The sequence below is a fragment of the Saimiri boliviensis genome, chromosome X, assembly GCF_048565385.1.
Source record: "Saimiri boliviensis isolate mSaiBol1 chromosome X, mSaiBol1.pri, whole genome shotgun sequence".
Classification (NCBI taxonomy): Eukaryota; Metazoa; Chordata; class Mammalia; order Primates; family Cebidae; genus Saimiri; species Saimiri boliviensis.
The window spans coordinates 122,744,231-122,769,224 of NC_133470.1; the positions used below are offsets into that span (position 1 = coordinate 122,744,231).

Sequence of the window (24,994 nt, forward strand, 5' to 3'; positions counted from 1 at the left end):
TTGTTCCTTTGACATGCAGAAGCTTTTTAGTTGATATAATAACTCTTGTCTATTTTTGCTTTTGTTGTCTGTGCTTTTGGAGTTACATCTGAAAAATTATTGCTAAGGTCAATGTTAAGGTTTTTCTCTGTGTTTTCTTCTAGTAGTTTTGTAGTTGCAAGTCTTATGTTTAAATCTTTAAGTTTTATGTATGGTGTAAGATATAAATTTAATTTCAGTTTTTGCATTTGGATATTCAGTTTTCCCAATACCATTTGCTGAAGAGTCTATCCTTTTTCCATTTTGTGTTTTTGACACCCTGAAGATCAGATGACCATAAATGTGTGGGTTTATTTCTTGGTTATCTCTTCTATTCCATTCATCTGTATGTCTACTTTTATGCCAGTACCATAATGTTTGAATTACTTTAATGTAATTTAAAGTCAGGAAGTATGATGCCTCCAGCTTATCCTTTTGCACAAGATTTCTTTGGCTGTTTTAGGTCTTTTGTAGTTCCATACAAATTTTAGAATTATTTTTTTCTGTTTTTGAAATGCCATTTGGGATTTTGATAGAAATTTCATTGAATCTGTGGATGATTTTGGGTAGTATGGACATTTTGAAAACATTAATTATTCAAATCCATAAACTTGGGACCTCATTTTATTTGTGTCTTTTCTAATTTTCTTCAACAATATCTTATGATTTTCAGTGCATTGGTCTTACAACTCTTTGGTTAAGTTAATTCCTAAATATTTTATTTTTGCTTGTTCTTGTCTCTGATGTAAATGGGACTGTTTTCTTAATTTTTCTTCTGCAAAGGTCATTGTTGATGCATAGAAATGCCACTGATTTTTGCATGATGTATTTATTATACAACTTTACTGATTTATTAGTGCTAACAGGTTTGTGAATTCTGTAAGGTTTTCTACATATATGATCATATTATCTGCAAACAAATAGTTTTACTTCTTCCTTTCCAATTTTGATGACTTTTATTTCTTTTTCTTGCCTAATTGCTCTGGGTAGAACTTCCAGTACTATGTTAAATAACAGTGATGAGTGAGAGTATCCTTCCCTTGTTCTGGATCTTAAAGAAAAAGATTTCAGTTTTTTCCCATTATGACGTTAGCCTTGAGTTTTTCACGTATGGTCTTTACTGTGTTAAGGTAATTTTTTCTATATTTATTTACTTATTTTACTATTTATTTATTTAGAGACAGGGTCTCACATTGTCAACCAGGCTAGAGTGCAGTAGCATGATCATAGCTCACTGCAGGCTCAGTCTCTTAGGCTTAAGTGATTCTCCCATGCTAGCCTCCCAGGTAGCTGGGACTACAAGCACACACTACCACACCCAGGTAATTTTTCTATTTTTTACAGAGAGAAGGTTTTGACACGTTGCCCAAGCTGGTCTGGAACTCCTGGGCTCGAGCTATCTTCCCGCCTCAGCCTCCCAAAGTGCAGGGGCTATAGGTGTAAGCCAGCATGACCAGCCTCCATATGCATTTTGTTGAGTTTTTCATGAATAGATGGTGAATTTCATAAAAGGTTTTTTCTGATCATGCAGCTTTTGCTCTTTATTTCGTTAACGTAGTGTATGACATTGATCGATTTTCACACGTTGTACCCTCCTTTCTTCTCAGGGATAAATTCCATTTTATCATGTAACATGAACTTTTTAGTGTGCTGTTGAATGTAGTTTACTAGAATTTGATTGAGGATTTTCATATCTATGTGTATCAGGTGGTTTTCTTTTCTGGTGTTGTCTTTGGTTGGCTTTGGGATTATGCTGTTCTTGGCCTCATAAAGTGGGTTTTGGAGTGTTCCCTCTTCTATTGTGTGTGGGTGTGTTTGTGTGTGTGCATGTGTGTGTGTGTGTGCATATGCGTGTGTGTGTGTGTAAAATTCAAGATGGGTCAGTATTAGTTTTTCTTAGAATGTTTGGTAGAATTAACCTGAGAAGCCATCTGATCCTGGCTTCTTTTGGTTGGAAGGTTTTGGATTATGGATTCAATTTCCTTATTTGTTTTTGGTCTCTTCAGACTTTCTATATTTTCCTGATTTAGTCATGGTATGTTGTATGTTTCCAGTAATTTATTCATTTATTCTATGTCATCCAATTTATTTGCATATAATTTTTTATAATGGTCCTTTATCTTTTTTTATTTCTATGTCATCTATTATAATGTCTCCTTTATCATTTCTAATTTTATTTGAGTCTTCTCTCTTTTTTACTTAATTTAAGGGGTTGTAGATTTTTAAAAAAAAAAAAACTCTTAGTTTTAAATTCTATTGTTTTCCTATTCTCTACTTCATTTACTTCTGCTCTTTTATTAGTTCCTTCTTTATGCTAATAGTCTATTCAGTTTAGGTTTCTCATTTTAATCCTCAATAATCATATTTAGTAACATGATATGGTAGAAACTGAGTATTAGCTTTGGACCCTGGAGGATTCTAATTAAATCATTATTGTAGAAATAACTAGATAGCAATTTAATCTCTTCATAATACACAGGAAATTTTGTTTGGAAATTATTGATGTGTGAAGACAACCAATAATGTAATAATCTTAACTTAGATATCTTTGAATATATAATTGTATATTTATCATTTTCTATTTTGGAACTCAAAAGAAAAGCCTTATTTAGCAATTTGTAGAAATTCTTTTTGCAAAATATAGCTATATATAATACCAAACTGTTGTCACAGTTGATGGTCATGCTAAATATCTTGATTTAATCATTATACAACATATATATGTATCAAAACATCAAATCATACCCCCATAATCATGTAAAATTACAGTATGTCAATTTTTTAAAGCTAACTGAAAATAAGTTAAGTACCTTAATGAGAAGAAGAAAAATCATCAGTTTATTCTATTTTGCTAGTTCCTTGAGTTGTACAGATAAGTTGTTAATTGAGATCTTTCTTCTTTTTTAATGTAGGCATTTAACACTATAAACTTCTTAGCACTGTTTCTGCTGCATCCCATAAGTTTTGGTAAATTGAATTTTTGTTTTCATCTGTCTCAAGTTATTTTTAAATTAAAAGAAAATTTCCCTTGTACTCAATGGTTGTTTAATAATGTGTTGTATTGTTTCCATGTGCTTATGAATTTTCCTGTTTTCTTTCCATTATAGCATTCTAGTTTTATTCCACTCTGGTCTCAGAGGTTACTTGGTATAATGTCAATCTTCATAAATTTGTGAAGACTTGTTTTGTGACCTAAAATTTGATCTGTTCTGGAGCATTTTCCATTTGTGCTTGAGAACAATGTGCACTCTGCTGACCTAGAGTGGAAAGTTCTGTATATGTCTGTCAAGTCCATTTGGGTTATACTGTTGTCTAAGTCAGCTGTTTATTGATTTTCTGCCTGAATGTTCAGCCATTAATCAAAGTGGGATATTGAAGTTTCCCACTCTTATTGTATTGTCAATTTTTCCCTCCAAATTTGTTAGTATTTGTTTTATACATTTAAGTGTTCGGATGTTGGCTGTTCATATATGTATAATTGTTTTGCCTTCCTGTCTAGTTCAAATTTTTATCATCATATAATGACCTTCTTGTTCCGTAAACAGTTTTTAAGTTAAAGACTATTATATAATCACCCCTGTTTTGTTTTGGTTACCATGTGAAAAGAACATTGTTTTCCTTTCCTTCACTTTTAATCTATATATCTCATATCTGAGGTGAATCTCTTCTAGATAGTATATAAGTGTATCTTAAGGTTGTTTTTCTTCTTTCCATTTGACCACTCTAGGCCTTTCGATGGGGTGGGGGAGTTAAATGTTTACATTTAAATAAATTATTTGGTGGGTCATGCCTGTAATCCCAACACTTTGGGAGGCTGAGGTGTATGGGTCACCTGAGGTCAGGAGTTCAAGACCAGCTGGCCAACATGGTGAAACCCTGTCTCTACTGAAACTACAGAATTAGCCAGGTGTTGTGGTGTGTACCTGTAATCCCAGCTATGCGGGAGGCTGAGGCAGGAGAATTCCTTAGAACATGGGAGGCAGAGGTTGCAGTGAGCCAAGATCACACCACTGCACTCCAGCCTGAGCGACAGGGGGAAGACTCTGTCTCAAAAAAAGAATTATTGATAAGAACTTACTATTGCCATTTTGTTTATTGTTTGCTATCTGTTTTGCATTTTCTTTTGTTCATCTCTCCCTCTCTTGCTGTCTTCTTTACATTTTTCTTTTACATGTATCTTTTATGTATCTGCTACAGGTTTTGTGTATCTTTCTCTGTATCTTTTGTTTAACGATTACAGGTTTTTCCTTTGTGTGTACTGTGAGGTTTGTGTTGTAGTTATAATCTTGTTTTAATTTGATAACTTAACTCCAATTGCATATAAAAACTCTATGCTTTTACCCAGATACAACACGCATTATGTGCTTTTGATGATAAAGTTTACTTCTTTTTATATTGCTAACCCATTACCAAATTTTTGTGGTTATAGTTATTTTTTACAATTTTTTCATTTTAACTTTCTGATTAGTTATGGGTAATTTGCCCACCACCAATACACAGATATATTACTTTGTATTTAACTATATATTTACTTTACCTGTGAGATTTATACTTTTGTATGTTTTCACTTTGCTATTTAGCATGATATTAATTCCATTTTAAAAACTCCCTTAAGAATTTCTTATATGACAGATCTAGTGGTAACGAAAGCCCTCAGTTTTGTTTTTCCTGGGCACTTTATCTTTCTTCCCTTCATTTTAAAAGGATAGCTTTCCAGGGTGTAGTATACTTAGTCAGCAATTTTTTATTTAAGTACTTTTAATATATCATTCCAATCCCTCCAGGCCTACAAGGTTTATGTTGAGGAATTTGCTAATAGCTTATGGAAATTCTTTTCTATGTAAGTCACTTTTATCTTGCTGTTTTCAAAGCTGTTTTTGACTTTTGACAGTTTAATTATAATGTGTCTTGGTATAAATCTGTTTTAAACTTTGAGATCTTATAGTCTTCTTGAATCTGGATATCTAATTTTTTCCTCATACATGGGATGTTTCCTGTTACCATTTTTTAAAAATAGCTTTCTTCCCTTTTTTCTCTTTCTTCTAAGACTTTGACAATACATATATTGGTTTGATGGTCTCCCATAAATCTCATAAATCTTCCTCTCTTTTTTACTCACTTTTTATTTATTCTTCTCCAACTGGGTAATTTCAAATGATCTGCCTTTGAATTTGAATTAATTGATTTTTTTTCTTTTTTTTTTTTTTTTTTTTGAGACAAGGTCTCACTCTGTTTTTCAGGCTGGAGTGCAGTGGCATGACCTCAGCTCACGGCAACCTCTGCTTCCTGGGCTCAAACGATTCTTTATCCTTAGCCTTTGAAGTAGCTGAATGCCTTCTGCAGAGCTGGCCATTTGGTACCATGGTGGCTCCTGCCACATGGCTGATAGTGATAACTCCCACGCTTCTTTTCTTCCTATTGGTCTCCTGATATCTTAGCTATGTTAATATCCCCAGGATTCTGTGTGAGATAAAACTGAAGTAGATCATTTAGACAATGCCTCAGAAGGCTGGGGAAGATGGTCACTCAGCTTGCCCTCCTTTTTTCCCCAACAGGTGAACTCTCAGGCTAAGGAAACCCCTCTAGGCACTGATCCTTCTGCTGTCAGCCTTGGAGATGGGATGATGCAGGCTTAATGAGACTACTCTTCCAACCCTTTTTGTGTGGGTATTCTCTGAGTTTTGTTTTGTTTGTATTTCTTATTGTTGTTATTTGCTTCACTGTGTTGCTTCAGCTTCTGAATTGGATTCTGAGATCTCCCAGTGCTATTTAATTTTTTTAAATTGTTGTGGGTATATAGTAGGTATATATATTAATGGATTACATGAGATATTTTGATACAGACATGCATTGTGTATTAATCACATCCCAGTAAATGGGGTTTCCATCACCTCAAGCATTTATTCTTTGTGTTACAAACAATCCAATTATACCCTTTTAGTTATTTTAAAATGTACAATTAAATTATTTCTACTATAATCACCTTCCTGTCCCAGGGCTATTTTAGTTCACTGATCTCCCACTCTGCCATATTGCTAATGTCACTTCTAGCTGTGACTTTTTTGGAGATGTCCTTTATTAGATTTAGGAAGTTCCCTTCTATTTGAGTTTTATGAGGTTTTTTTTTTTTTTTTACCATGAAAGCATTTTGGATTTGTTAAATGCACTTCCTGAGTCTGTTAAGATTTTAATAAAGTTTTCCAATTTTAGTTTGCTAATATAATGATTTATCCTGATTGACTTTTAAATATTAAGTCCAGGTAGCATGATGCCTCCAGCTTTTTGTTCCGTTTTTTTGTTGTTGTTGTTTTGTTTTGCTTTTGTTTTGTTTTGTTTTTGTTTTGTTTTGTTTTTCTTAGGATTGTCTTGGCTATGCAGGCTTTTTTGGTTCCATGTGAAGTTTAAGGTTTTTTTTTTTTTTTTTCAATTCTGTGAAGAAAGTCATTGGTAGCTTGATGGGGATAGCATTGAATCTATAAATTACTTTAGGCAATATGGCCATTTTCATGATATTGATACTTCCTAACCATGAGCATGGAATGATTTTCCATCTGTTTGTGTCCTCTCTTATTTCCTTGGGCAATGGTTTGTAGTTCTCCTCGAAGAGATCCTTCACATCCCTTTTTCGTGGTATACCTAGGTATTTTATTCTCTTTGTAGCAACAAACTATATTACAAGGCTACTATAATCAAAACAGCATGGTACTCATACCAAAACAGAGATATCGACCAACGGAATAGAACAGAGGCCTCAGAAGGAACACCACACAACTACAACCATCTGATCTTTGACAAACCTGACAAAAACAAGCAATGGGGAAAGGATTCCCTATTTAATAAATGGTGTTGGGAAAACTGGCTAGCCATGTGCAGAAAGCTGAAACTGGATCTTTTCCATACACCTTATATAAAAATCAACTCTATATGGATTAAAGATTTAAACATGAGGCCTAACACCATAAAAACTCTATAAGAAAACCTAAGCAATACCATCCAGGACATAGGCATGGGCAAGGACTTCATGACTAAAACATCAAAAGCAATGGCAACAAAAGCCAAAATAGACAAGTGGGATCTAATTAAACCTAAGAACTTCTGCACAGCAAAAGAAACAATCATCAGAGTGAATTGGCAACCAACAAAATGGGAATAAAATTTTGTAATCTGCCCATCTGACAAAGAGCTAATATCCAGAATCTATGGAGAACTTAAACAAATTTACAAGGGAAATAAACAACCCCATCAAAAAGTGGGCAAAGGATGTGAAAAGACACTTTTCAAAAGAAGACATTTATGCAGCCAACAAACATTTAAAAAAAGCTCATCATCACTGGCCATTAGAGAAATGCAATCAAAACCACTTTGAGATATCACTTCACATCAGTTAGAATGGCAATCATTAAAAAATCAGAAGACAACAGATGCTGCAGAGGATGTGGAGAAATAGGAAAGCTTTTACACGTTGGTGGGAGTGCAAATTAATTCAACCATTGTGGAATACAGTGTGGTGATTCCTCAAGGATCTAGAAATAGAAATACCATTTGACCCCGCAATCCCATTACTGGGTATATACCCAAAGGATTATAAATCATTCTATTATAAAGACACATGCACACATATGTTTATTGTGGCACTGTTTACCATAGCAAAGACTTGGAACCAACCCAAATGCCCATCAATGATAGACTGGATAAAGAAGATGTGGCATATATACACCATGAATACTATGCAGCCATAACAAAGGATGAGTTCATGTCCTTTGCAGGGGCATGGATGAAGCTGGAAACCATCATTCTCAGCAAACTGACACAAGAACAGAAAACCAAACACCGCATGTTCTCACTCATAAGTGAGTGTTGAACAATGAGAACACATGGGCACAGGTAGGGGAACATCATACACTGGGGCCTGGGGATGGGGGGCTATGGGAGGAATAGCAGGGTGTCAGGGGATTGGGGAGGGATAACATTAGGAGAAATACCTAATCTAGATGACGGGTGATGGATGCAGCAAACTACTAGCATGGCATATGTATACATATGTAACCAACCTGCACAATCTGCACATGTACCCCAGAACTTAAAGTATAATAAATAAATAAATATTAAGTCTACCTACCATTGCTGATTTTGGTCATGATGTATTATCTTTTTATGTACTGTTGAATTCAACTTGTTGAAATTTTCTTTAGAATAGTTGCATCGATGTTCACAAGAGATACTGGTTTGTAGTTTTCTTTTCTTCTTATATCTTGTCAGGACTTGATGTCAAGATTATCCTGACCTGGTAGGATGAATGATAAATATCCCCTATACCTAGATTTTCATGGAGCTATTGTTTATAATTTCCATACAGAATTCATCAGAGAGGCCATCTGCATCTGAAGGATTTTTTTTTTAAGAAAAAATTTTAACTAAAACATCTGTTTCTTTAAAATGTTGAGGTTACCTACTCCCTCTTGGATGAATTTTAATTAACTTGTGCCTTAAAATAATTTGTTCATTTCATATACATTTTCAAATTTATTGGCATAAAGTAGTTCTTAATCCTCCTTTATCATTATTTTAAAATATGTAGAATCTGTAGTGATTACTGATATTTGGTAATTTTGGTCTTCATTCATTTTTTCTAATTGTTCTAGCCAAAGGTTAATCCATGTTATCTTCTCAAGAAACAAAATTTTGTTTACATGGATTGTTTTTCAGTCTTCTACTTTATTGGGTTCTACAGTTCTTTAGTAGTTCCTTTTTTCTGCTTTTTTTGGGTTTCATATACTCCTCTCTCTAGTATTTTAAAGAGGAAGCTTTGATAACTTAATTTTCGCATAGTATTGGTGTTTACTGCTTTGATATCCCCCTAAATACTGTTTTAGCAGCATTTTAGAGTTATTATTTTTGTTTATCTTATAATAATGTTTAATTTTCTTTTTGATTTTTTGACATGAGTGTTTTAGAGTTGTGTTATTTAGCTTCCAAATATTGGGGCTTTCTTAAGTATCTTTTTAATTTCCAATTTAACTTTATTTTGGTAAGAGAATACTTCTGTTTAATTTAAATCCTTAAAATTTGTAATGATTTTTGTGACCCAGAATACAGTCTAGCTTGTAAATGTTCCATGTGAACTTATAAAGAATGTGTATTCTGCTGTTCTTGAGCAGAGCATTCCATAAATATCAATTAAGTCATGTTGACTGATTGTGCTATTTAACATTATTATGTCCTCCTGATTAATTAAACCATTTATCATTACGAAATGAACTTCTTTATCCCTGGTTATGTTCTTTGCTCCGAAATCTACTTTGTATGATATTAATATACCCACTCTACCTTTCTTTTGATTAATGTTAGCATGGTATATCTTTGCCATGCTTTTATTTTTAACCAATTTTATATTTTTAAGTAACTGTACCATAGGCAGTATATGGTTAGGTCTTCCTTTTATATCTAATCTGACAATGTCTGCCAGGGCAATTTAGAACATAGACTTTTAATGTGATCACTAATACGTTAGGTTTAAATCTATCATCTTGATATTTTTTCTCTATTTGCCCCATCTGTTCTTTGTTGTATTTTTCATCTCTTTCTGAACTATTTTTTCATCATACTGTTTTATCTCTTTGGTTCTCTCATTATCTCCAACTATTTGTTTTATTATTTTGGTATTTGCCCTAGGGCTTACAGTACACATTTTAAATTTGCCAAAATCTACCTTAAGGTGAAGCTACATATCTTCAAGTTTAGTATAGAAAACTTACAACAGTGTACTTCCACTTTTTAATCCCAGTCTTTGTGTTATTCATGTCAAAGGTTTTACTTTTATATGCTATAACCCCACAATATATTGTTAAGATGTTTGCTTAAAAATCCATTAAACACACTTAAATGAGAAAAAAAATATCTTGTTTATATACCCATGTTGTTTCCAAGTTTATTGCTCATTATTGCTTTGTGCAGATCCACATTGCCATCTTATGTTGTTTTCATTTTGTCTTAAGGATTTCCTTTAATAGTTCTCATGCCATGGACTGCTGTTGATGAAATCTTTCAGATTTTGTAGTCCAAACATTTTTTATTTCACTTTTATTTTTGAAAGATTTTTCCACATATAGGATCCTAAGTCAACTTTCTATTTCTCTTAGTACTTTAAAGATGCCACCTCACTTTATTCTTGTTGCATTACTACTGAGGAGAAATTTGCTGTCAACCTTATCCCTGTTCCTCTGAACTTAATATGTTTGTTTCTCTTACTCCTCTTAAAATTTTCTCTTTGTCAGTAATTTTGAACAATTTGATTATGATGTGTCATTGTGTAATTTTCTTTATGTTTCTTGTACTTGATGTTCTTGGGTTGATAAGTATATACTTTTCATCAATTTTATTTTTTATTTTATTTTTTTTTCTGTTTGAAAGCCATGCTACTTTTAATAGTTACTGTGCTGCTCAATATATTTTATTTTATTTTATTAATTTATTTATTTTACTTTAGGTGCATACTATATCTGGCATTTCTCCCCTTGTTATCACTCCCCACCCTCCCCTCCCTCCCCACCCTCCATTGTCTCTCCCCTATGGCCCCCAACTATCCCCTGTGTGTGATGCTCCTTTCCCTGAGCCCACATGTTCTCACTGTTCAACACCCACCTATGAATGAGAACATATGGTGCTTGGTTTTCTGTTCTTTGGTCAGTTTGCTGAGAATGATGGTTTTCCTATTCATCCCAGTCCCTACAAATGCTTGGTTTTCTGTTCTTGGGTCAGTTTGCTGAGAATGATGGTTTTCCTATTCATCCAAGTCCCTACAAAGGACACGAACTCATCATTTTTTATGGCTGTGCAGTATTCCATGGTGTATATGTACCACATTTTCTTTGTCCATTCTATCATTGATGGACATTTGGGTTGGTTCCAGGTCTTTGCTATTATACACAGGGCTGCAATGAACATGCGTGTGCATGTGTCTTTATAGTAGAACAATTTATAGTTCTTTGGGTATATACCCAATAGTGGGATTGCTGGGTCAAATGGAATTTCTATTTCTAGGTCCTTGAGAAATTGCCACACTGTCTTGCAAAATGGTTGAACTAATTTACACTCACACCAACTGTGTAAGAGTGTTCCTATTTCTCCACATCCTCTCTAGCATCTGTTGTCTCCAGATTTTTTAATGATCGCCATTCTATCTGGCATGAGATGATATCTCAGTGTGGTTTTGATTTGCATTTGTCTAATGACCAGTGATGATGAGTATTTTTTCATATGTTTGTTGGCCTCATATATGTCCTCTTTTGAAAAGTGTCTGTTCATATCCTTTGCCCACTTTTGAATGGGGTTGTTTGTTTTTCATCAAATTTAAAACGTTTTTCAACCACTATTTTTCAAATACCTTCTTTGTCAACCCCTTTTACTCTTCTCCTATGGTGGATCCAATTACACATATGATGCTTCAGTGAAGTTGTCCTAGCTCACTGATATTTTGTTCTTTTCCTTCTGTTTGCTTTACTTTGGATATCTTTATTGCTGTGTATTCAATGTTTCTTCTTCATTGTCACCGTCAATCTGATGTAGTACACTACTAGCTTTAGAGATTGTTCTTTTCATCTCTAAAAGTTCAATTTAGGTTCTTTTTTAAAAATCTTTAATATTTCTGCTTACCTTATATCTTTTAACAGTTTTAATTGAGGTGTAATTCACATGCAAAGTGCTTGCTAAGGTGAATACATGTAAAGTGCCTGCTAAAGTGTACACAATTCAGTGTCTTGTAGTATATTCACAGATACATGCAATAGCAAATTTTAGAACTTTTTTTTTAACCTCAAAAAGCAACCACATAACCTTCACCTATCACCTGTCAAGTCCTTTATCTCCCTCAGACCTAAGCAACCAATAATCTACCTTCTGTCTCTATAGATTTGCCTATTCTAAACATTTGACTAAACTGGACTCATATATTATGTGCTTTTTTGTGACTGGTTTCTTTCACTTAACCTGATGTTCTCAACATTTATTCATATTGTTACGTATATCTGTACTTCATTTCTTTTATGGAAAAATAATATATTGTAGTACAGATATACTGCACTTTGTTTATCCACTTATCAGTTGATGAATACGTGGGTTGTTTCTAACTTTTAGCTATGATGAATAATGCTGCTATAAACGTGTGTATGTTTTTACATAAACATATGTTTTCATTTTCCTTGAGTGTATACCTAAGACTGGAATTGCTGGATCATATTTTAACTCTATTTAACCATTTGAGGAACTGTCAGACTGTTTTCCAAAGTGAATGCTCCATTTTATCGTCAGCAACTGTATACGAGGGTTCTGGTTTCTTCACATTCTCATCACTACTTGTTATTTTTGAACATTTTTTATTATAGTCATCTTAGTGGGTGTAAAGTAGCTTCTCCTTAATTTACATTTGCCTAAAGACTAATGATGTTGAACATCTTTTTATGTTCTTATTGGTCATTTGTATATGTATATTCATTGGAGAAATGAGTATTTGAATTCTTTGCTCATTATTAAATTAGGTTGTTTTTATTATTGAGTTGTAAGAGTTCTATACGTATTCTACATATAAATTTCTTATCAGATATATGACTTTCTTTCAAATATTTTCTTCATTCTGTGGGTTGTCTTTTCACTTTATTGGTAGTGTTCTTTGAAACATAGAAGTTTTCAATTTTGATAAAGCCTAATTTGTCTATTTTTACTTTTGTTACCTGTGCAACAATCCTTCACCAAAGCCAAGGTCATGCAGATTTACTCTCATGTTTTATTCTGAGTTTCATGGGTTTCAGCTCTTACACTTAAATCTTTGATTCATTTTGATTTAGTTCTTGTAATTTTGCATATAGCTAACCAATGATCTCAGCAACATTTCTTTAAAGACGCTATTTTATCCACACTGAATGGTCTTGGCACTCTTGTCCATCTCTCAGAGACCACTGCTTTTCATTGGTTAATGCCCTATGCCCTGAAAATCACTGTGTTACATGTTTCCTTTTATTTTTTAGTTGTTTCAAGTAAGAGGTTAAATTTAGTCCCTGTTACTCTATTTTAGCTAGAAGGGTAAATCCCCTCCATGACACACTTTTAAGTTTAATATGCATTATTATTTTCCCCATCACTTCTTTAATCCTAGAATGTCAACAGACCAATAAATCTAGCACTAATTTGTAGCATTTGTCAATGTATATTGTATATACACTCCCATTATGGCCAATTTCAAGTTAACAACATATGTAATATTTCTATAACATATGTAACAAAATAGATATAAATAACCCCAGGAGCACAGATTCTTCTATAAATGAAGTAAAATGAATAAGAAATTACTTTGTTTTCAGTATTCCTTTGTTTTGAATGTAATTTATTTAATTGTAAGTTGAAATAATTTAATTTTTAATAACTATTGAAAAGCAGCTTATAATATTTCAGAAATTTAACAATCTGTTCTTGTGAGATAGTATGAGCAATCTGCAGTACACTACTGCTTCTATCTCTGGAGATTAGAATCACTGTGTAAACATCAGTATAAGCCTGTATGCAAGGAGAAGAATTCATCCACCTAGGGACATGTGTGCATGCTCCCTGCTCACTAAGGGAATTAAACTACTCTAAAAAATACAAAAAGCAAGCATTTGACCACTTTTCTGTCTCCAGAGGGAAAATATTATTCTCAGAATTCCACCATTAAAAATTCATTACTACAGATCTTGAACCTTTTCCATTTCTAAGAATCCTCTATTAAGATGGCAAGATATTTCTTGTGAGTAGTAATACTTTAAGCATTTTAATCGGCTATTACCTTTATGGATAGTAGATAGCTAAGTAAGAACAAGGCCTGGCGTCACTGGCTCATAGGCTATGTACTTGGTCGAGGCAGTGGAAATAGATGTAGGAGGGAAATTAAAAAGAGAAAGCAGCAATTCTACAATTAAAAAGTGCCTTTTTCATTGACTTTCAGTAAGTCAGTCCCAATGCATCCATATATAGGACTGAGTTTTTACATACTAAGAAAATAGCTGGTGTTTCCTCCTAGCTTAGCCTGATTACCCACTAGCAGTGAAGGTCACATGAGCTGCTAACCATTTTGTCTTGCTCATATCCAGGACAACATTCTAACATTGGGGGAAAAATTGGAAGGTGATAAAGATAAGAAGGCCATCTATAGACCTCAGAAGTTTAAAATACTTTTACAACAGTAGCCATGACAAAATATTAAAAAGCTAGAAATATTCAGCAGTTTATGTAAGTAAAGAAAAGGAAGACCATAATGAGAAACTAGCGAAAAAGTAGGAAGAATACTTTTGTAAAGACAATGGGGTTTGTGAGGAAATTGTCATTTTTGACAAGTTCAAGATAATATTTTTTTCTCAAGATTTAAAAATGAAATTAGAAATGGGTGATATTTGAGAATCCAATTGTAAATATGCAAAATACATACAACCTTTGAGGAAGGGGAGTGCTAAGAGCCAGATCTTTGAGGAAGGAGAGTGCTAAGAACCAGACCAAGCCCCTCTAACCATAATCAGCAATTCCTGTACAAAGCTGTTAGAGCCATGCAGCAAGCAGTGTAAATTCCCAATCAGCTACACTGAGTTCCCAGGGGCAGAACACTGCTGACCCCTTGCTCCTATAAAAACTTTCTATCACTCTTTCCTGTGCCCCACACTCACCTAGCAAAGTTTTCTTCTTACTTCCTAACCCCAAACCCTAGGCAACTTCTCAATGCCTACTGTAGGTGGAGTCTATTAATAGTAATTTAGATTGGAAAACTCTAGAAGGAAATTAACAGAATTGACTTTCCCTCTATCTACACAGCTGTTTGAATTTGAAGGGTACCTTCTTCAGATTTCTGAATTTTTCTAAGGCAACATGAAATCTAAAGTGGGGAAGGTCTCTTTCACTAAAAAGGATTGTAAGCATGGTCCAACCTGGTAAAGGGCCCAAGGAAAGAATCATCTCTGGAGCTTAAAGGGAACATGGTGGCCGAAGGACAAAAGATACCAGATGGGGTAATTGTACCCTGAGGCAGTCTGAAAGGCAGAACACTTAAAAGAAGCCAAAGTTTGCAGCCAAGAAGGCCACATTTCGCATGAGTATTTAATCCGCAGAGCAAGGTAGATGCAATGGGTATGTGGGAGAATAGACAGCATGACAGAAAGAGGACTAAATTGAGTCAGAAGATGAAAAACTTGTGGAGCAGAGCTATTATATGTGTTAGTATGCTCCTTCATATTCTTGGGGGCTCAGCAGATATTGAAGAACTAGGTTGTATGCTTAAAGAAATTAAACTTGCAGCAATATTTTATAGGGCCCACAAAACAGCATCCTGAATTCCAGTTGATCTTTCATCCAGACTTCTGAAATGCTGAGGTTAAGTTATGAATGACAGAATCATAAGCAATCATTAGTAGGCAATAGAGAGACTCTGGGAATAGTCTCAATTTTTGGAAGGGACACAATGGAGGAAAACCTCTTATAACAACATACTCCTCAGAATTTCTATTAGAGGAAAGATCTTGGGCTGGTTTCCCTTAAGATGGAAATCACACTGATCACAACGACTCATTAAGATGGATTTGAGTAGTATGATTGTTATTTCTGGGAAACAGTACTCAAGAGGCTACAGTCATAGACCTCAGAAAATCAGAGCAACTCCATCTCTGAGTCAAGATGTACTACCTTTGGAATACAGGTTTGCAATCCTAACTTGGATTGCCCCCACTCCAGTGTCAAAGGGAATTGAGATTCTATCTGGATTATCTAGTTTATCTATAAAAGAGCCTAAACTGATAACTGAATCTCAGACTTCATTTCTTTTAGCCTGAATCATCCTATTTGCCTGTCTTCCTAGAATAAAGAAATAGGTAACTGATAAATGTGTCCTCACTTGGTGCTGTATCTAACCCAGTAGTCTCTAAGTACCATAATTGTTGGTAATACTTTGCAAACATTTATCGTGATAATAAATAGTTGATGTTAGGGCTGACATCGATAATAATCACCTTGTCTTTCGCCCTCATTTTTCAGAAAAGGAAATGAAGACATAAAGAAGTGGTAATGTGACTTGCCTAAGTTCATACTTCAAGTTAGTGGCAGAGCTGGGACTACAATCCACGTCTCCTAATTCCCAGGACAATATTTTTAAACTGCACCAATTGACAAATAGAGGTATGTACCATTATTGCCACATAAGTTCCCTGATAAGTTTTTCTCATTTATTTTGAAGCTGTTCTACTGTAATATTTTAAGTGTTAATGTATGTTGGTACAGGCAGGAATGTGCAGAATTAACCAGCTTTGCAGGAAACATGACCTTGTACAAAAGTAAAACTCTCTGGGTAACAATAAGGTTGACCTGGTTTTAGAGCACCCAATATGCAAAATGAGAAATTTATGACATAGTCACACTGAAGGTGATTGCAGTATAAAGGAGTACTCAGCAGAACTTCTTGAGTGCATTTAAGCATTTAAGATCATTATTTGGCAGAACTCTCCGGGGCAGAGAAAGAAAGTTAAAATGTTTAAAGTTTCTGCCAAATGAAAACCAAAAAAGCAAATTAAGCATCTCTGAAGAATAGTGGAAGTCATGAAGAAATAGAATCTATTTGACAGGAACTCAGATTCTCCTGGAAATATCAGGGCCCCAGTAATCAGCCTAGTGAATGGCCTTTCTCAGTCACACAGATAGCAGCACTATAACTCTTCCAGTCACCAAGGCTTAAAACTGGATATAATTTTAAGGTCCCCCCATACTTCATTCTCTCGATTTATTACCAAGGCTTTTTTTTTTGTATCTTCCTTTGCAATGACTCTATAATTCTCTTCTTCTCCATTAAGACCGCCATTTTAGATAGAATCTATTAACTTATGACACAGTCTCATTCTCTCCATTGACCCAGCCATAGGAGTCACCTTATAACATATAGCTTTCTTGATCACTTCTTTAAGAATCTAGAGTGTCTCTTCAATGCGTATAAGATCAAATCATAACTTCTCAACCAAATGTTCAATATCCTCCAACAAGTAGGTCCAGCTTACCTATTCCTACATTCTTTCCCCTTTTCCTAAATACTGTCCTATCCAAGATAGTACCAGTTCTCACCCTTGACTTCCATCCTCACTCCACACATAACAGAATTTTTCTCTCTACTCCTATATCTGTCTAAATCTTATCCAGCCTTTAAAAATCAGCTCAATTTCTACTTCTTCCATATACCTTTCCTAACCGCCACCCAATAACTTCAGCTAACACTGATCTTTACAATTTCATTTAGTGCTAACAATGCTCAAGACATTGATATCCTCCATGCATTTTTATAACTGGAAAAAAAAAGCAGGTAAATTTGGAACTCACTTAACAAAGTCCAGCCCTGAAATACAGGGTATTCAAATGCTTATACAAGCATCCTCGGAGATATTGAGGGTTCAGTTCCAGACCATTGCAATAAAGTGAACATTGCAAGTGAAACACTTTTATCTCCCAGTGCATATAAAATACATGTCTACACTATATTCTACCCATTAAGTATGCAGTAACATTATGTTTAAAGAACAATATACAAACCTTAATTTTAAAATACTTTATTGCTAAAAAATGCTAAGGATTATCTGAGTCTTCAGTGAGTCATAATCTTTTTGCTTGTGGAGGGTCCTGCCACAATGTTGATGACTGCTGACTGATCAGGCTAACTGATAAAGGTGGTAGTTGCTGAAGGTTTGAGTGGCTGTGGCAATTTCTTAAAATAAGACAACAATTAAGTTTGCTGTATCGATTGACTCTTCCTTTTATAAAAGATTTATCTGTAGCATGTAATGCTGTTTGATAGCATTTTACCTGCAGTAAATCTTTTTTCAGTATTGGAATCAATCCTCTCAAACCCTGCCATTGTTTTATCAACTAAGTTTATGTAATATGCCAAATCTTTTGTTGTCATTTCAACAATGTTTCGCAGCCTCTTCATTAGGAATATATTCCATCTCAAGAAACCACTTTGTTTGCTCATCCATAAGAAGCAACTCTTCATCCATTAAAGTTTTATGAGATTGCAACAATTCAGTCACATCTTCAGGCTCCATTTCGAATTCAAGTTCTCTTGCTATTTTTACCACATCTACAGACCATCAGTTGAAGAGTTCCTCAATCTTTCTCACGAGATGAAAGTATCAGCTGTTGGAACATCTTAAATGTGCTTCATTCATGACACATTATTCATTTATTACAGAATCAGAGAATCTTAAGAATGTATGAGGGAGAAGGGACTTTGGATCATAAATTATACATTGTGCATGAAGAAACTGAGGTTCACATCTGTTTCCTGGGATTTCTTTTTTATTTATTTATTTTAGATTTGGGGATACACGTGCTTGTTTGTTATATGAGTATATTGCATACTGGTGGGGAATGGGCTTCTAGTGTACCCATTATCCAAATAGTGAACCCTACCTGACAGGTACTTTGTCAACCCTCATCCTCCTTTGGTCATCTTCCCTTCTGGATTTCCCAGTGTCTATTATTTCCATCTTTATGTTAATGTGTACCCATTTTTTTCATTCTCACTTATAAGTGAGAGCATATGGTATGGTTTTCTATTTCTGAGTTAGTTCATTTAGAATAATGGCCTCCAGTGCCCCCCATGTTGCTGCAAAGGACATGATTTCTTTCTTTTTATGGCTGCATACTATTCCACATTTTTAAAATCCAGTCAACTGTTGATTGTTTCCTCAGATTTCTGATATGTTTTCTTTCCCCTTAGAAAGCCACTGCTGGTAAATTAACAAAATAATAATTTTTTTATGTCTGATTTGGATGTTATACCTGATTTTCTTTTTTTTATTGCATTTTAGGTTTTGGGGTACATGTGAAGAACATGCAAGATTGTTGCATGGGTACACACATGGCAGTGTGGTTTGCTGCCTTCCTTCCCCTCACCTGTATCTGTCATTTCTCCCCATGCTATCTCTTCCCACCTCCCCACCCCCCATCCCTCCCCCATTTCCCCCCAACGGACCCCAGTGTGTAGTGCTCCCCTCCCTGTGTCCATGTGTTCTCATTGTTCAACACCCTTCCCCTTAGAAAGCCACTGCTGGTAAATTAATAAAATAATTTATAAAGAAGTTCAGCAGTATGTATTGAGAGCTTTAAAAATGGTCCCAGGTTTTGGGCCAGTAACTTGACTTCTAGGAAGCTATACTGAGCAAATAACCTGGATATATGTAAAGATCTTTATGTACAGAAATATCTATCTCAGCTTCATTTACAACAATGTAGATCAAGGGAAGAAACCTTAAATATTCCCAAGCTGGAGACTACTTAAATACATTGTAGAATGCCTGACATGACCCAGTGAAATATTATGTAGCCATTTTAGTACGGTATTTTAACACATGATGGTAGAAAGCATACTGTCTCAATTTCACCTGTCAGAGCAACTTCCCCATATGAGAAATTGGTGGTGGGAAGGGCAGTATATGAAAAGAGTGTTATTAAAGATAATTATGTATGAAAAATTCCCACACAATATTAAGAAAACTGGGTAGAAAAACACATATTAAGGATGAGTTCATTTTAAAATGCATGAGGGAAGAAGACATTAAAGATTCCTTTATTTTAAGCTATATAGTGATTTTATGTATTCATGATTTGCTGGCTTAAGTAATTGTTTAAAATTTTGAGATAATTTCAGAGACATAGAAAAGTTATAAAATTATTACAAAGAACTCCCATGTACCTTTGACTCAGATTCCCTAACTGTTATCATTTAAAAAAAAAAATTTGTCAAGTAGTCCCTTTGCCCCATTTAAGGAAGTTTGGCCAATAAGCTCCTGTGTGAACATTTGTCACATAAAGGGGCAACGGAAATGGGACAAGCTCATTTCTGATGGCCTGTGGGATCTGGGATTAAAGCCAATCCAAGACTAGTAATCAAACACAAGACTTTTAACTAATTTCACGGCTTATTATTCGCTGTTCCAGTGTCATTCCATTCTGCTTTTACCTTGACTACTTAAAGTAACATCATGCAGACAAGGTGATAATGAACGTTGAGCAACAGATTTAAAATCCCCCATGCAGCTGAGTGACTTCAGGGAAATAAAATCCCCCATACAGCTGAGTGACATGTGTATATAAATTTTACACATGTCTTCATCTAAGGGAAAATAAAATACATGTATTTAGTCTAGATGTCAGTGATTATATAAACCTCCCCTGGACATTGGAGAGAAGCAGAAGAAAAAGCTTACAAAAATAAAAACACACATGTCCATCGTCATGAAAATATATTATGCAAATGAAAGTATCAAAATTTTAATATAGATACTACAATTTTAACCTTAAATTTGAAAGAATCCCCTGTATTATAGTCATTTTAGACACAGAAGAGAAATTTGGGTCATTTGGCAGTATCCAATAAAACTTTCTACAATTATGAAAATCTTTTATGTCTATACTTTCCAGTACAGTAACCATAAGCCACATGTAGCCACTGAGTCCTTAAAATGTGGCTGATGCAACTGAGGAATTGAATTTATTTTATTTCGTTTTAATTAATTTAAATAGCCACATGTGGCTAGTGGCTACTGTACTAGACAGTATACTAGACTACCATCCTAAGTAGTATGTAAATTTCCTCTCCAGTTCCCCTGATCTCTTTGCACTCTCCCTCCTAATCATATTAACTCCTAACAGTTCCAGTTACCACTTATCATATGACATTTCATCCTGGCTGCATGTTAGATTCACCTGGGGAGCTATTTTAAAATGTCAGTGTAGAGAAGAAGGGTGTCCTAAGCATGGATATTTGTAAAACGGCATTTAATATGTAGCCAGGGTTGAGAACCTTTGATCAATATGCTGTTGAGTCCCAATTTTATATTACTAGCTCTCAATGATAAGCTTCAGATGCTGACTGGATCTCTCCTCCTGATGTCCTCCACCCCAAAGAAAACCTCAAACACCAACATATCCAAATGTGACATGATTATGTCCCATTGCCCTCACCCAAATCCTTTGAATTGTAATTACTGGAATTGCTTCTGCCATTTTGCCATTTGTTTTCTATATGTCACATATTTTGTTATCCAATTCCTTCATTACTACCTTCTTTTGTGTTTAGTTGACTTTTTGTAATGTACATTTTAAATCATTTCTCATTTCCTTTTCTAGATATTTCCTATTTTCTTAGTGGCTACCATGGAGGTTAAAATTAACATCTTAAATATATAGTAAACTGGCTTGAATTAATAATAACTTAGCTTTAATAGTATAAATAACTCTGTTCCTATGCAGATCTCTTTTCCTTTATGTTGTTATTGTCACAACTTTTTTATATCATATGTGTCCACTAACATAGATTCATATTTTTTTCTATGTAAGAGACAAATGTATGAAACCAATGCATTTGTCTTTTAAATCATATGGAAAAAAATAGGGCTTGCAAATAAAAAGTAAAATAATACTGGCTTTTAAATTTAGCTATGTAGTTACGTTTATGAGAATTCTTTATGTCTTCTTATGACTTCAAATTGTAATCCAATTTCAAAGGCTCCTTTAGCATCTATTGTTGGGCAGATCAGTAAATAACAAACTTCCTCAGCTTTTGTCTAAGAATGCCTTAGTTTTGCCTTCATTTTAGAAAAATCATTTTGCAGGATATAGAACTCTTGACTGAAGATTTTTTATTTCTTTTAGAACTTATCAGCTACTGAATTTGGATCTCTATGTGTAGTTTCTGAAGAGAAATTGGATGTTAATTTTATTGAGCATCCTTTGTATGTGATGAGTCACTTCCCTTACTGATTTCAAGATTCTCTGTCTTTGGCTTTTGACAGTTTGATTGTAATATGTCTCAGTGGGAATTTCTTTCAGTTTTTCCTTCTTGGAGGTCTTGAATTTCTTAGATGAGTAGATTCACAAAATGCAGTTACTTTTGCACCAACCTAATAACTTAGCCTTAAACTAATTAAGACTCATTCCTTCAGGTGAAGGAGGGTCTTCTTGCTCAAGCTCATGACTGCATGACGATGTGGTTAATCTCACAAACAAAAGCAAGGCTCTGCCCACAGAGCATTCTCCCATCTCTATCTCCACCACCCTTTAATGTAAGAATTCAATACATATTTATTGGGAGCTTCCTGTATGCCAGGTACTGGGAATAAAAGATTGATGAGCTTCTGGCTATTATGGAGTTTACATTTGGGTTGGGAGAGCCAAATGTTAAAATAGTAAACAAATTAAAATATTGTCAATTCAAATAATGATAAGTTCTTGAAGAACTTATCTTGAAAAAATGTTGGAAAAAAACTAGGATAATGAGATGGAGAATGATATGTGTGGGGCTTGAAATAGTGGTCTTGAAAGGTTTCACTGAAGAGAGGACTTTTGTTCTGAAACTATACAAAAGGAGGGACACTGCAGCTTTATGGAAGAGGATTATAGGCAGCAAACTAAAGTGTAAGGAACGCTAAGTTATCACATGCTTGACAGGTTTAAAGAACAGAAGGCTACTGTGCTCTTAAATACCATTGTGTTTTATATACCCACATCTGAGCATGTGCTGTATCTACAATCTAGAATGATCATCCCTAGATCATTGCTATCCAGGAAACTCTTATCAACCCTTCAAGACACACCTCAAATATTACTTCCTCTGTGATGCCTTCCCTTACCTCCAACAGTTCAAGTTGAACACTTCCTTCTTTGTACCCCTACTATCGATTAGAATCCCTATCACTTTGTACTGTTTAACTTCTTTACATTTTGGTTTCCCCCTCTGAACTTGGAGTTGCTTGACGGCAAGGACAATGTCATTTATGCATATATACATAATTGTGTTCCCTACTACCAAGTGCTCTGAGCATGACAAATAGTAGGTATACAGCAAGCATTTATTGAACTGAAACACTGAATGTATACTATTGCTGGCACTTTCATAGATTTTGTGGAACATGCAAAAGAATCTGCCTTCATTGAAGTAGTCAGGAATGTAGACTCTAGAGCTAGAAGCTTGACTCCAATCCCATTTCCACCACTTACTAGGTGTGGGAACTTAAAAAATTACTTAACCTCTCTGTGCTTTAGGTTCCTTATCTGTAAGATGGGAGATAATCGTGGTAACTGTCTAAAAGTGAGTATTAATTTAAATAATGTACACAAAACATTTAGCACACACAGTATCTGACACAGAATAAGTGCTGAGTCTTACCTTATTTATAAATTAATGAAATAATTAGATTCACAAAATGTATATGCATGAAAAACAAAATACTGCAAATATATCACTATATAGAACTGTTTAAAGTCCTTCCTGAACCAAGATGTTGCAGCACTATGACATCAACAAAGCATTGCTGAATGAATGAATGAAGTTAAAAAAAAAAAAGCCACAGCATAATAAGTGCTGGCCTGACCATTGTGAGAGTACTGTGTTCACTTCCGAACATTATGCTTTAAGAGAAACAAAGTATAACCAGAAGCAGACCAGTAGGATGCTCCAAAATCTAAAAAGTATCTAATAAGAATGATTGAAGAAACTGGGAATAGGTAGAGGGACACATTATTGCTGACATCAAACATTTGAAAGTTGTCATGTGTAATAAAGGGGAGCTTTGCTTGATGCTGCCGTAGACAGCAGAACTTGGGCCAGGAGATAAAAGTTATAGGCAGGTGATTTTAGCTGAACATAGGAGAGTATTTGCTGAAAGTCAGTGTTCACCATGCAGGTGAGGAAGTGGTAAGTTTTCCATCTGTGGAGGTACTCATTAACTGAACATTCGCCTAACAAGGATACTGTCAAGGGGACTTTTTAATTGGGCTGGGGGTTATTCTAGATGGACTTTGGAGTGATTTCTTTGCAGGAAGTTGAAGATCTGAACCTTACAGGGAAAGAAGAGTGTTACTACATTTAAATTAGTTCTCAAAGTGATAATCTCAAAGAAGCCAAAATGCTCTCAAAGTCAACATCCCCATAACTTTCCCATGACCAGCTCACCCCTGTGCTTTTACATAAAATTTCCACTATAGCCACTTTTTGGGCAGCTCATTCAAGGTCCCTGTTAAAATATGATTTTTTCCTAGAAGAAGTATGGCTTTAAGCCACTCAGCCATTTTCATCAGCTTCTATTATACTGCCTGGTATATAGTAAGAATTATTGGCCGGGCGCGGTGGCTCAAGCCTGTAATCCCAGCACTTTAGGAGGCCGAGGTGGGTGCATCACGAGGTCAAGAGATCGAGACCATCCTGGTCAACATGGTGAAATCCCGTCTCTACTAAAAAATACAAAAAATTATCTGGGCATGTTGGCACGTGCCTGTAATCCCAGCTACTCAGGAGGCTGAGGCAGGAGAATTGCCTGAACCCAGGAGGTGGAGGTTGAGGTGAGCCGAGATTGCGCCATTGCACTCCAGCCTGAGTAACAAGAGCGAAACTGTCTCAAAAAAAAAAAAATTATTTATTGAATGTGTTATCAGTCATTCACACCTTAGATCATACAAATTTATCAGATTAAATTTACTTGCCTTGGAAAGGCTCTGAAGAGATAGAAATCTAGACAGATAAGTTTAGAAAACTGTGAGGGGTCACAAGGGTTTTACCATTTAAGCTTCAATCTTCATGACACACCGTGCAAACCATGCACAGATACCACGACCCTCTGAAGGTACTGATTTTTTCTTAGTTGGAAAGCCAGCCTTTCCTCTTCACAGATGAAGTCCTATGCTGGGCAGCAATCTGGGATGGGATTTGCCAAAGCCACTTTGTGCCCTGGCCTTCTGCCAAGTCCATCGATTTAGCCCTTTAAATCACATCATTTAAGCCCACAAATATCACCGATTCTATTAGACAAACTTCTCTGGCCAGCAGCAAAGAAAAGAGAGAACATGATAAGTCTTCTAAGACCATTCTTAATCTTTCATGGTTGGAGAACTACATTGAGAGTGGGGTTTGCTGGCAGAATGCCTTTAAATA

The 24,994-nt window shown here is 35.0% G+C and overlaps 1 protein-coding gene across 2 annotated transcripts in view; it reads left to right on the forward strand.

Annotated features, from left to right (window-relative positions):
- TRPC5 (transient receptor potential cation channel subfamily C member 5) overlaps positions 1–24,994 on the forward strand; it is a 303,299-nt gene that overhangs the window by 101,748 nt on the left and 176,557 nt on the right. Inside the window, exons 2-3 of one of the 2 annotated variants that reach the window (XM_074391488.1) lie at positions 5,574–5,681; positions 16,060–16,200. The gene's annotated coding sequence lies outside the window, so the exon portion shown is untranslated. The remainder of the gene's footprint in view (positions 1–5,573; positions 5,682–16,059; positions 16,201–24,994) is intronic. The other variant, XM_074391487.1, reaches the window with a different exon arrangement.